The sequence below is a fragment of the Leuciscus leuciscus genome (assembly GCF_965113295.1).
Source record: "Leuciscus leuciscus genome assembly, chromosome: 13".
NCBI lineage: Eukaryota > Metazoa > Chordata > Actinopteri > Cypriniformes > Leuciscidae > Leuciscus > Leuciscus leuciscus.
Window position 1 is genome coordinate 31,129,590 of NC_138737.1, and position 15,043 is coordinate 31,144,632.

At 37.4% G+C, this 15,043-nt stretch overlaps 1 long non-coding RNA gene across 1 annotated transcript; it reads right to left on the reverse strand.

Moving 5' to 3' along the window:
- Positions 1-11,992: 11,992 nt before the first annotated feature.
- On the reverse strand, positions 11,993-14,097 carry LOC309513286. The gene is made up of 6 exons (XR_014211401.1): positions 13,751-14,097; positions 13,326-13,379; positions 13,060-13,128; positions 12,900-12,959; positions 12,719-12,816; positions 11,993-12,523 (listed from the first exon to the last, which is right to left on the reverse strand). It is a non-coding gene; the product is annotated as an uncharacterized lncRNA (long non-coding RNA).
- Positions 14,098-15,043: the final 946 nt, after the last annotated feature.

The window sequence follows — 15,043 nt, forward strand, 5'->3', positions numbered from 1 at the left end:
TGAGCTTCACGCACTGCAGTCTGAGCTGGAAGCTGTTGAGAAACAGATCCACAACCTTTTATTGAGACAGGCCGAGCTGAGAGACCGGTGTTTGGCTCTTGAAACATCACGCGCCGATGCACACAAATCAGTGTTTAACGTTACTAACCCGCTGACTCCGACCGCGTCTACTCCGTGCGTTCCTCAGCATCGGTCGCAATCAGCCATGGTCTCGTTCACTCCGGCTCCAACACGCCACCACGAAGCCTGGGTGGTTCCGCAGCGGAAGACGCGAGTCAGGTTTAGACCAAGACTTTCTCCGACCCTCCCGGTTTTCGAGTTATCCACACAAAACCGCTTCTCCCCTCTACGCGAAACAGAACGCGATGCTGTGATCATCGGCGATTCCATCGTTCGGCACGTACACGCTACGTTAGGTAAAAGTAAGGTGCAAAGTCACTGCTTCCCTGGTGCTCGTGTTTCTGAAATCGCTGCTCGCGTTCCCGAGATCCTGAACGGTGACGAGCGCGTCGGAACTGTGGTCCTGCACGCGGGAGTGAACGACATCAGGCTGCGCCAGACGGAGATTCTGAAGAAAGACTTCAGGAATCTAATCGATACGGTACGCAGCACATCGCCTGAAACAACGATCATTGTGTCAGGACCGCTTCCCACGTACCGACTAGGGCATGAAAAGTTCAGCAGATTATTTGCGCTAAATGAATGGTTAATGTCATGGTGCAATGAGCAGAAACTGCTCTTTGTAAATAATTGGAATCTGTTTTGGGAGCATCCTAGGCTTTTCCGTGCTGATGGCTTACACCCAAGCAGATTCGGAGCGGATCTTCTGTCAGATAACATCTCCAAAATGTTAAATACCCTTTGACTAGTAACCAAAAGTCCAAATCATAGTCTCTGCTGCACCAATTCAACTGATATAAATACTAGTGTAGAACATTGCATAGAAACCGTGTCTATTCCTCGTTTAGTGAGATCAAATAATAAATCTAATGCAGGATCTAGGAAAAATCTAATTGTTATTAAAACAGAAAATGTTGCTATTAGTAAACAAAAACTATTTCTAAAGCTAGGTCTTCTAAACATTAGATCACTCACACCGAAGGCAGTTATTGTAAATGAAATAGTCACAGATAATAGCTTCGATGTACTTTGCCTTACTGAAACCTGGCTTAAACCAAATGATTATTTCTGTATTAATGAGTCTACTCCTCCTGGATACTGTTATAAGCATAAGCCCCGTCTGATTGGCCGTGGCGGAGGTGTTGCAACCATTTATAAAGATATTCTAAATGTTACTCAGAAAACGGGTTATAAGTTTATTTCATTTGAAGTACTTGTACTAAATGTTACGCTCTTAGATGTTAGAAAAACATCCCTATTATCTCTAGCCTTGGCTACCGTATATAGACCGCCAGGGCCTTACGCTGATTTCCTAAAAGAGTTTGCAGATTTTCTCTCAGACCTATTAGTCAATGTCGATAAAGCATTAATTGTTGGAGATTTTAACATACACGTAGATAATCCAAATGATGCGTTAGGAGCTGCGTTTACAGATTTATTAAATTCATTTGGGGTCAAGCAAAACGTCACCGGACCAACTCATCGTCTTAATCATACACTCGATTTAATTATATCACATGGAACCGATCCGACCGATATAGATATCATTCCACAAAGTGATGAAGTCACTGATCACTACATGGTAACTTGCATATTACGTACTGCTGTAATATGTCATGCGGCGTCGCGTTATCAACCAGGCAGAACAATCCTCCCAACCACCATAGATAATTTCTCAAATTGCTTATCTAATCTGTCTCAGCTGCTGCCTGAACCCAAACAAACAGATGAACTAGAAGAACTAACTAGCACTATGAGCACCATTCTCTCTAGAACATTGGATGTGGTTGCACCTATTAAATTAAAAAAGGTCAGAGAGAAAAATAAAGCACCATGGTATAAAAATACTACGCATGTTTTAAAGAGAGAAACGCGTATTTTAGAGCGTAAATGGAAACAAACTAATTTAGAGGTCTTTAGAATCGCGTGGAAAGACAGTATGTCACGTTATAAAAAGGCCCTAAAAGCTGCCAGGGCTGAGCACCTCCGCAAACTAATAGAAAACAACCAAAACAATCCAAGGTTTCTATTTAACACCGTGGCTAGACTAACACATAAACAGACGTCACCCGAACAAAATATCCCGTTACAGTTCAGTAGTAATGATTTCATGAACTTCTTCACTGAGAAAATAGAAAGCATCAGAACCACAATTATAAACGTTCAATCTTCAATCGCGCCTTATAATTCAGCTTCAATTATCACCCCGAAAGAACAATTACAGTGCTTTACAACTATAGAACAAAAAGAGTTAAATAAACTTATCACTTCATCTAAAACAACAACATGTTTATTAGATCCTATACCAACTAAACTACTGAAAGAAGTGTTACCTGTAGTGGAAGAGCCTCTCCTCAATATTATTAACTCATCTTTATCTTTAGGTCATGTTCCAAGAACATTTAAACTGGCAGTTATAAAACCTCTCATTAAGAAACCACAATTAGATCATAATAATCTAGCAAATTATAGACCCATTTCAAATCTTCCATTTATGTCTAAAATATTAGAAAAAGTGGTGTCCGCTCAACTGGGCTCTTTCTTGCAACAAAATGAGATCTATGAAAAGTTTCAGTCTGGATTCAGACCGCATCATAGCACTGAAACTGCGCTCGTTAAAATCACAAATGATTTACTTTTAGCTTCTTGACCAAGGCTGTATCTCAATACTAGTTTTACTTGATCTTAGTGCTGCGTTCGATACTATAGATCATACATTACTCTTAGATCGACTACAAAATTATACTGGTGTTCAAGGACAAGCACTAAGATGGTTCAAATCATACCTATCTGACCGCTACCATTTTGTCTATTTAAATGGAGAAAAATCGATCATAACTCCAGTAAACTATGGAGTGCCGCAGGGATCTGTATTAGGCCCTCTGTTATTTTCAATATATATGATGCCACTTGGAAATATTATAAGGAAACATGGAATTAGTTTCCATTGTTATGCTGATGACACTCAAATATATATTTCATCACGGCCGGATGAAAACGCAAAATTTTCCAAATTGACAGAGTGTGTTAAAGATATGAAAGATTGGATGACCCGTAATTTTCTTTTATTAAATCCAGACAAGACAGAGGTAATACTTATCGGTTCAAAAAACCGCCCACAAAACCTCGCACAATACAACTTTAACATCATAGGATGTCCTGTTACTTTATCCTCTACAGTAAAAGACCTGGGTGTCATACTCGATTGCAACCTGTCTTTTGAAAATCATATTTCATATGTTACAAAAACAGCATTTTTCCACCTTAGAAACATTGCTAAGCTACGTAATATGCTATCAGTTTCTGATGCAGAAAAGTTAGTTCATGCATTCATGACCTCGAGACTGGATTACTGTAATGCTTTACTAGCTGGTTGTCCTGCATCCTCAATAAACAAGCTACAGTTAGTCCAAAATGCCGCCGCTAGAGTTCTTACTAGATCAAGAAAATATGATCATATAACACCGATTTTATCATCACTGCATTGGTTACCTATAAAGCTCCGTATTAATTACAAGGTATTGCTACTGACCTATAAAGCCCTAAACGGCTTAGCTCCAGTCTATTTAACGGATCTTTTATCACCCTATAATCCATCGCGCTCTTTAAGATCACTAAATTCAAGGCTTTTGGTCATACCTAGGATATCCAGAACCACCAAAGGAGGGAGAGCATTCTCACATTTGGCTCCAAAACTCTGGAATAGTCTTCCTGATACTGTTCGTTGCTCAGACTCGCTCTCCCAGTTTAAAACTAGATTAAAGTCGCATCTCTTCAGCCAGGCATTCATATAATCCTACAGTTCAAACTACAATCCGGCCTCTAGCTCATAAATGCCAGAGGAGAACTGGCCCCCGACTGAGCCTGGGTTCTCCCAAGGTTTTTTTTTCTCCATTAGGTCACCTGATGGAGTTTTAGGACACCATTAGGTCACTTGATGAAGTTTTTCGGTTCCTTGCCACTGTTGCCTTTGGCTTGCTCAGTTGGGGATATTTTGGGGATATTTAATTTAATTTTATCAATCAATAAATTCCTCTTGAAACAAACTTTGTTGTATTATTTTAATTTAATACTGTGAAGCTGCTTTGATACAATCTGTATTGTGAAAAGCGCTATACAAATAAACTTGACTTGACTTGACATGTTACAAAAACAGCCTTTTTCCACCTTAGAAACATTGCTAAGCTACGTAATATGCTATCAGTTTCTGATGCAGAAAAGTTAGTTCATGCATTCATGACCTCGAGACTGGATTACTGTAATGCTTTATTAGCTGGTTGTCCTGCATCCTCAATAAACAAGCTACAGTAAGTCCAAAATGCCGCCGCTAGAGTTCTTACGAGATCAAGAAAATATGATCATATAACACCGATTTTATCATCACTGCATTGGTTACCTATAAAGTTCCGTATTAATTACAAGGTATTGCTACTGACTTATAAAGCCCTAAACGGCTTAGCTCCAGTCTATTTAACGGATCTTCTATCGCCCTATAATCCATCGCGCTCTTTAAGATCACTAAATTCAAGGCTTTTGGTCATACCTAGGATATCCAGAACCACCAAAGGAGGGAGAGCATTTTCACATTTGGCTCCAAAACTCTGGAATAGTCTTCCTGATACTGTTCGTTGCTCAGACTCACTCTCCCAGTTTAAAACTAGATTAAAGTCGCATCTCTTCAGCCAGGCATTCATATAATCCTACAGTTCAAACTACAATCCGGCCTCTATCCAATGCCAGAGGAGAACTGGCCCCCGACTGAGCCTGGGTTCTCCCAAGGTTTTTTTTCTCCATTAAGGCACCTGATGGAGTTTTAGGACACCATTAGGTCACTTGATGGAGTTTTTCGGTTCCTTGCCACTGTTGCCTTTGGCTTGCTCAGTTGGGGATATTTTGGGGATATTTAATTTAATTTAATCAATCAATAAATTCCTCTTGAAACAAACTTTGTTGTATTATTTTAATTTAATACTGTGAAGCTGCTTTGATGCAATCTGTATTGTGAACAGCGCTATACAAATAAACTTGACTTGACTTGACTTGACCTTAAGATTATTTGCGAGTGGCTCTTTCCTTTACACTATTGGAGATGCGGAGAACTTGATGGAAAGTGCTGTCTGTCGTGTCATTCGGAGTTTACCTGGCGCTTTTAGGTTTAGAAAAACAGTTTTAGGTTTTTTTGTGGCATTTCCAAGCCACTTAAAGGAGCTGTATGTAGTTTTCAGCGGCCTCTAGCGGTGATGTTTCAGATTGCAACCAATAAGTTGACAAGCGCGTGCTCTTGCGCGTGCTCGAATTTAGGAGCGAGCACTGTGGATACCGGCCAGACTGAGACGCGTCACGCAACACACCAGAGAGAGCATCCCACAACATGCTAGAAACTCAGGTAAACTCCCACTGCAACGTTACAATAATAGGCTACTTTTATCAGCTTGACGTTGAACTAATGCTCCATGCTCGTACCATGATAAGAATGGAACCCTATCAACCGTGCCGAATTTTGCCACTGCAAGCACTACTTCACATTTTCTTCAGGAAATGTATACATTCTAGGTTTGTAGATAAGGTCTCTCCACGATTCAAACGCCCTGCCGATGTTGATCCGTGTTTTTTCACCCGAAGTTCATCCGATTCACGTCTGGCCTTTAATACGAGCTTCAGCAGAAAGAAAAAAACGTTTTATTGTTTTTTTTATCAATATGTGGAGTTTGTGTTGGAGTCTGTGTTGTGCTGGGAGCAGGTCGTTTCTTAGTGTTATCAGACATGTCATAAGTTGCATAAGTCACAAGTCCATGTCATAAGTTGCAGTGTCGTCGCTGTTGAGTGCAAAATCAGTAGGCTAGACGAGGCGAGAGGCTCGGGAGCGCTCCGCGCATGCAGGTGACGTCACTGGATTTCGCGGTAAATCCGACCCGGCACCTTCACATAAACATAAGAATACTTGCTTTCAGAGGTAATAGCAAAACCCGAAAAGTGGATCATTTTAATGTGATATTACAACCCCTTCACACACAGGCAATAAAAAAAGGATTCGTTTTAGTAGAAAAGCTACATACAGCACCTTTAAGACCCAATGTTGTAAAGCAGTTTTTTTTTTAAGCAGTTTTTTTTTAGGCTATCATCATTTTTTATGAAGATCATGCATTCATGACCATGCCGATTACAGTATATGTTACTCAGGCTTCACTAACGTGATTGGTACCATAGACTATAGGCTAGACCAGGGGTCGGCAACCTAAGGCACGCGTGCCAAATGCGACTCTGATACTTTCCAGACAAGTTACATACTCTCCTGTCACTTGTTTCAAGAGCTTCACTTGGTCAAAAACCAAGTGATAACCTGTACAATGTAAAATTGTCAACATCAAATTATGTACTACATATTACAGCATTGTTTCAATACAAGACATACCAATGGACTCGCGCAGCTTTCTGTCTTCTTTGGGCACCAGATGTTCCTTCCTCACCCGAAACAAAGGACTTATTCGATTAGCTTGCGTTGATATAAGGACTGGTCTTCCTTCTCTGCTGTAAAACAAGAAAGTCTCGACTTACTCTATGTGCAATTACTATTGTTCTTGAAACATAAATTAAGACAGTTATAAATAAGTTAATTTACCATACGATTCAAGTCAAGTCAAGTCAAGTCAAGTTTATTTGTATAGCGCTTTTCACAATACAGATTGTATCTAAGCAGCTTCACAGTATTAAATTAAAATAATACAACAATGTTTGTTTCAAGAGGAATTTATTGATTGATAAAATTAAATTAAATATCCCCAAAATATCCCCAACTGAGCAAGCCAAAGGCAACAGTGGCAAGGAACCGAAAAACTCCATCAAGTGACCTAATGGTGTCCTAAAACTCCATCAGGTGACCTAATGGAGAAAAAAAACCTTGGGAGAACCCAGGCTCAGTCGGGGGCCAGTTCTCCTCTGGCATTTATGAGCTACAGGCCGGATTGTAGTTTGAACTGTAGGATTATATGAATGCCTGGCTGAAGAGATGCGACTTTAATCTAGTTTTAAACTGGGAGAGCGAGTCTGAGCAACGAACAGTATAGAACTCTGCATAACAGTGAGGAATACTCCCATTGGTGCACAGGGTGAGTAGGTCTTTTTTCTTTAAGGCACTGATCACTGGAGGATTTTCATACAATGAGCTGGGGTGTGTGGTTCTGGTGCCTCTGGTGCCTCTTGTTGCCTGTTGTGCCACCGTCAGTTTTCGGAAGGTTGGGGCGGTGAAATCATACTTGAAGAAGATTGTTTTTGGTTCATCTTTCGTGTAGCGGAACCATTTAATCTTCTGCCAATGAACTGATTGTCCCTCCTCATCTTTTGTTCTGTTTTTGAGTATGTGGTTGGAGAGGGACTTGAAGTACAGAAAGTCCTTGTGTCCAAGTTCATGTACACTATGGGTCGTTCTTTCTTTCCATTCTCACAAGTGTGTAGTAGCCATCATGGATGGCTACTAGACATGGAGTGTGATAGTGTGCATGCTGCAGTGGAAACTGCAAGAAGAAAAGTTTCTATTTACTCCCATTTCTATTTACTCCCATACTTCTATTTACTGATGGCTACTACACACTTGTGAGAATGGCAAGAAGGAACGACCCATACAGTGTACATGAACTTGAACACAAGGACTTTCTGGACTTCAAGTCCCTCTCCAACCACATACTCAAAAACAGAACAAAAGATGAGGAGGGACAATCAGTTCATTGGCAGAAGATTAAATGGTTCCGCTACACGAAAGATGAACCAAAAACAATCTTCTTCAAGTATGATTTCACCGCCCCAACCTTCCGAAAACTGACGGTGGCACAACAGGCAACAAGAGGCACCAGAACCACACACCCCAGCTCGTTGTATGAAAATCCTCCAGTGATCAGTACCTTAAAGAAAAAAGACCTACTCACCCTGTGCACCAATGGGAGTATTCCTCACTGTTATGCAGAGTTCTATAACACTCTGACAGTGGGCAGTGAGTGAACTTTTTAGTTCAACTAAAGTGAACTAAAAAGTGAAATGTGTAATAAACAAGAGAAATTAAACTGTTTGAAATTAAATGTTAAACTGTTTGACATGAATGTGAACTCATAAATGAGAATTGAAATTAAACGGTTAGAAATGAAATGTTAAACAGTTTGAAATGATGAAATGACTATGTATACAGTATTTTAAATAAAATGAAAAGTTATGAAGTTAGAGTGTTTTTAACCAATGTTTTGACCAATCATTTCTGCATTGATCAGCAGATACGCCCTATTTTTCTTTACAAGAATTGGAAATGTTTGGTGCCAAAAAGGCGTATTTGATGTTTTTGCCATATTTTCAAGATTTTGCAAGGTTTTAGAATATGTTCATCGTGTTAATATTCCATAATATGTTCACTTAAGAACTTACTCATATAAGTATGTATGTGGTTGCAATGTTGTGGTTGAAGGTTAATAAATACAGTTGATTGAAGTGTGGTCAAAATTTTGTTTTGGCTCTCCTGTAAAGTTTGTCAAATGCCACTTACGCCCCTCTGGTTCCAAGCCCTCGATATTTGGATATTGGAATAATAAATAAAGTAGCCTATCTTAATTTTACACAATGTTCCTGTTTTTTGTGTGTTTTTTTTTTTTTTACTGTTTTCTAAGGGTTTCTTAATTTTAGACAAGTTGACCAGCACACATTACTGTATATGCAATGCAGTATAATGCATGTGTGTCGTATGTGACATATTTTGCACACAGGTAAAGGTGCCCAATATCAGTCATTTCTAAAGTAAAAAAAAAGTGTTTTGGAAAATAGCTCTTTATTTGATAATCATTAAAATTTGTTTTCTATACAGAGATATCGACATCGGCAAATATCGGTATCGGCCATAACAGCAATATTAATATCGGTTATCGGTATCGGCCTCAATTTTCACATCGGTGCATCACTAATTGTAATCAATACAATGCAATTAATATCAACTTTCTGACAGTGTGTGTACGAGTATACAAATATGTACGAGTATCGTACGAATTTGACAACTTGTTAAATCTTGTGAATTATTAAGACTTTCAGACTATCTTCGTACTGATTGGGCTATGGGTTTTGCGAGAAAAGGTTTAAGAAACAACAAATGCTTGATAAAATGTTTGATTTAGGGTTCGAACCAACACATGTATATACCATTGCGAATATTTGCCTTTGCAGCTGTCTGTCTCCTCCGTTTACTTGTCCTCAAACAATAATAGTCCGAAAGGTCCTTTTGGTCTTTTCAGCTGAAAAAAGAGAAAATAAAATATCATTATGTTGTTTTACATCATTCCTGTGGTAAAAGCATGGTAAGCGTTGTGGTTAATGTGCATTTACAATAAGTATCACATTAAAACTACCAATAGTGTGGTAAAAGCATGGTAAGTTTTGTGATTACTGTCTTTTTACTACACTTACCACAGTAAAACTAATGTTAATGTGGTAAAAGCATGGTAAGTGTTGTTTGTACTGTGCTTCTACTACAAATACAACTTTGGAACTAATTGTACTACTTATAATCTGATATGAATATGATTAACTGATTTAAGGTCTTTAGGCCTATGCTCACGTCATGTGACAGGCAGTGTAACTTAATCACCCTGTTTTGAATTAGAAAGCAATAAAACGCAAAGCCTCAGTGGAGATGACAGATATAATGCCGTGACTGAACGTGAGCCAATCTGATTAATATCGACAAACAGAAAATACATTATATATCACACATTATTCGGACAGCGTATTTACTACTTACCAACATCTGACACACGTGAAGTGAACTGATGCCAAATATCGCGATGTGTTCGGAACGAGACTTCTTCAGGGTTCTAAGGGTTTGAAACTTGCTGGCCCAGAAAAGTTCATTAAACACATCGTTAATATAGTCCAATTTAGTCATTTAATCAAAAATATCTTCATTTGTGTTCCGAAGATGAACGAAGTGGTTGGAACAACATGAGGGTGAGGAATTACTGACAGAATTTTCATTTTCATACTTAATAATCGTGACCGCCAATAGCAGCGCTTACTGATCGTGACGTGGGCCAATAGCAAAGCAGAATCATTGTGGGAAATACCGACTATATTAACGAATAAAGGTACAATTTGTGTTCTTATCGTGTTTAACACATCTGTATTTGCCCGCGCGAGTATATCCAACTTCAAAAATCGCAGCTTGAATTCAATTTACAGTTACCGTCGAAGAGAAACACAGGGCTTATCTGCCCTATATAAATAACCGCCTGTACACTCTTTAGAATGTGGAGGGTAGGGCGATGAGGCTGCGAGCTACACCTATGAACCATTGAATCACTTTGCTGGCTGGTGCACCGGCTAATCGTGGTTGCCTTGATGCACTTGCTGATCTGGTCGGGTTGACACTCATCGGATGCCTTCCACAAATGGTTTTTTGACACTTTTTGCCTTGTTTCTTCATCATAATGACACAATCAAATCATTCAATCATTTTAAATATTTACAATCTGAAAATTATTCTCTTTCGGAATGAAAGAGGACATTTAAAAAAGGGTGCAGCTTGGTTTTTTGCTTTAAAAAAAATAAACAAAAAAACACAAATGGCTGGATTTTGTTTTACAAATCTATTGTTGTCATCAAATAATAGTATTAGAAAATTGGACCACATTTCCGATCGGTTTTTAATTTGTAATATTTATTTATACGTTTATTGTATTTCATTTGACTGATCAAGTCATAGATATATACACTAGATGTGGCCTTGGCTAAGGCAGTTGATTGGAACGAATGCCTTACATATATAAATAAATTAATTAGCAAAACTTGGACACTAAATATTTCATATTCAATTATTTTAATGATCACAATTAAAGTTTTCATTTTATTAACTGAACAAGCGCAACATTCAGCATTCAATAAAATATTATAAAATATGTATTATTATTAATAATGTTATTTCAACATAATATCTCGTTATTTTCGACATAATATGTGTGGGTGCAACAAGCAAGATGTGCATTTGTAAATCCGGTGACGCGTGCATTGATTTTTATTAATAATCTAGTGTTTTCTGACAGTGTCGACTCGGCTGCAAAGATGAAGTTGACGATCGCCGTATAGTGAACGCGCCTATAGAGAGAAATGCACATAATGGATTACATAATCAGAGAGTAGCCTTTTTCTTTTCGTTTTGAATTATGTCGTTTAAAGACATTTCAAGCTTTGTGTATTTGATGTATTTCTCATGTCTGTGTGTGAGGCATACAATGAGTTTCGTTACACTGTTAGACTTTTCAAGGGTTTTTTACAGTAACTTACTGGCAACACTGTTGCCAGTAAGTTACTGTAATTAAGAGTTACAGTACCAAACCATATTTCAGTTTTGTGTAATACAGTGCATTACTGTAAAAACGAAGCTAATCAGTACAGTGCATTACTGTAAAAACGAAGCTAATCAGTACACTACTGTAATTATTTTTATTTGTACTAAATATAAATTAGATTTGATAATTTTGATATATGATTAATTTTATTTTTATCCTACATAAGTACTACTTTCATACAAACCAATTAGACAAAGTTATCACAAAATACAATTTTTTTATTTAAAACATTTCATATATATCACAAAATAAACATGCCAATGCTGGAAATGATGTGTGAAATTTTTACACATTAATGGGTGAGTTTAGGGATAATGTTTTTTGTGTTAATTTTAACTCATTCATTGTGTTAATGATTTTAACAAAGTAAATATGTCAGAGAGGTTAACACAAAGATGTGTAAACGTGTTAAATTAACACATTATGTGCTGTCCTTCACTGCAAACATTTTTGAAAACATACATAAAACCATAAACAAAACATTAGCATTTGACTAAAATGAATGTAGTCATTGGTTGTTTAGCTTATACAAGTATTATAATGAAATATCAACCATTACATTCATAAAACTGCAGAATATAAATACATTTTTAAGCATTCAAAAAGGAAATGTCCAACACAGGACAAAACACAGTTCTTTTCACAATACATGACACATAACCCCACCTTCAAAATAATTTCACTTATTTCCAAAAATTTGTTGGATTCATGTACACTGGAGGCCAAAATAAGTATTTAAGTGTCTTAATGTTTTTGAAAGAAGTCTCTTTGATGCTCAAGAAACATTTCTTATTATTATCAATGTCTGACTGTCTACTCCATCTTTTCTACAGCATAGGAGTAAAAGTCATCATCAAAATAATCTTTAAAAAGCCAACACAATGTTTTTGTCCACCTTTGTGAATAAATGAACTTCTCCAAAGATTGGTTCCTGTTCAGAACTTGATTGACAACATCAGAGTGTTCCCTGGTCTGCATGCGTGCCCACAAACACAAATGTACTCAGTCCTTCAGAGGAGATCCCGGTTCCAAAACTATATGAGAGAGAGAGAGAGAGAAAGAGAGAGAGAGTATTAGTGTCACATTATTTTTTTAACCTCCTTTTTTTGTTAATTTTTATTATTATTTTCACAAAAACTTAAGAATATATATTTGTAAACAGCTTTTGTCAATAAATAGCATACAAAAGAACTAAATAAAATTATGCCAGATTAAATTTTAATACTTACAAATCCTAAATTCTGTCCAAAAATGCTGAGATCCATAGAAAGAACGACTGAAATCGATGATTTTAGCCCATTTCAGCTTGTCTGCAGTGAAGGAGTACCTGTTTGAGACAAATACACAGTAAGATACATGCAAGAAATCACTGTGTGATGATCGTTCTCCTTCCTACAGTAGTTAACCCACCTGCGTGCTGATGTTAGGACCTTCCTAGTCAGGTGGGACTGCAATGGTAGAGTCTTCTGGCTAATAAAATATCAAAATAATGCAAAAATATAAACTTAAGTTGTTTAGAATGCTAGATTTTGTATTAATGAATTAGTGAGAGTTTTACTGCAGTGCTTACCTGGATACATTTAATCTGGTGAGACTGAACAAAGACAATGGTCCATCTTCTGATTGGTTCATTTGCTGTCTAATAAAGTTAGACATAAGGCAAAGGTCACTTATTTGATATAAAGTTAGCCAATTTTATAGAGATTTTATAAGATATTGTAAGATATTGTAAGCTACTTAGTCTGCACCAGTGGCTCAAAAGCAATTTTCACATAGCGTATTGCTAATCATTTCAGCAAATTTATCTCAAAATATATCACAAATGGGCTGGCCTACCTCTGGAATCTTGCTGGAAGTCACTGGCGCGAATTGGCGCTTTGTTGCAGTTGCCTTTAAACACAAAAATGGAAGTAAATATTAAATTCCATAAAAAAAAAAAGTATAATATGGTATAGTTTGCAAACTAATGCTAAAACTATAAAGGTTCTCATCAGTAGGCCAACATTAGGCTATAAACAGAATTTCACATTAGTTTATTCACATTTATTGTTAATGTAAACGCGTTGCTCGTTGGCATATTTTAACTCGACAATTCAATAATCTAACAAAGTGTGTAAAATGAAACGTTAGCTCAGTTTACCATGGTAAAGTTCGTTACCGCCATGCTGACGACGAGTAACGTTAGGCTAACGTTAACGTTATAACATAGGTTAAACTGGGCACAATCCAGACAACACACACAGAATGTTTTTTTTTTTTACCTTGCTTGCTGATCTCTCTCTCTCGGTGAAGTGAATTCCGTCTCTTCCCCGGGCCAGACACGAACGTCGCGATCCAACAAAAGACAGACCCCATTACCTACACTGGATGCTCTGACGCGACACGACAAATCCCAGACAGTCAGTGTAGTGCATAGACTGTAAAAAATAGGTGTAGTGATGCGCCGCGGCCGTTATATTTCTGACGTAGTCCGATACGAGTCCAAGCGCTCGCGCTATTTCTGACAAGGGATAAACAGGTATGCATTTAAAGGTCCGGTCGCTTCAATGTGTCCAATATAGACAGCCTCTGGCTATTATAGCGTTGTAGACACGCGGTGTAAGGCAAAAATTAGGAAATAAAAAGCAAGATGGAATGGTGCCAGCCAGAGAGGCAGTTACGTCAAATACAGTAGTATACAGCAAATTTAAAAAATACAGTAAGTCTCTGTATGTGGTGTTAGACGTCACAGAAAATTCCCATGATGCAATGGGAATCACAGTTATTTACTGTAAAGAGAAATAGCAGTATAATACTGGGGGATTTAAAGTAAATAACTGTAGAAATTACAGAAAAGTCTAACAGTGTAAGTTAGGATGAGATGCGCTCCAGTTAACGTGCAATGCAAGATTATCTTTTTTATTATTATTATTTATTTAATCTTATTTATCTTATTTATTAAATACAGGCTGATGAAAAATGTATTAAAATTAAGATACAATTTATACAAAACGAAATTCACTTTTACTCGTGCTGTTCACTTTTCATAAATCAACATACATGGGGAAAAAAATAACATTATAACATTTGAACAAATATGAAAATAAATGCGCTTATTTAAAGGCTACAACAGTATAGGCCTACAGACTCTCTATTTGTACAAATTGCTGCACATTCATTTAATTCTGAATTTTGCACACACAAGTTGATAGGCATTTGTTCAAATCAAGTTCATGATAATTGTGCGTGCATTTATTAATCATTATGATACTAAAATCATAACAAAGTAGGTTATGCTATGTACAAAAAAATCAGATGAGCCCAGAATATTCCAAACTGCCGTAGCCAAGGCGACATCTAGGGTCCGTGCACTTTTTGATCATTTCATTTCCTGTTTAGAATGGAATAAGGAGAAATGAAAACCAGCTCGTTTATTCGTTTTTTTTGGCTAGATTTTGGCTAGATTTTTCATTTTTCGTTTATGGTTTACAAGTCGGTTTATGGGTTCGATATTTCATTTGCACACGTGGGCGGCGCTGAAACGCCCCTTTCATCTGATTGGTCAAACCGCTCCG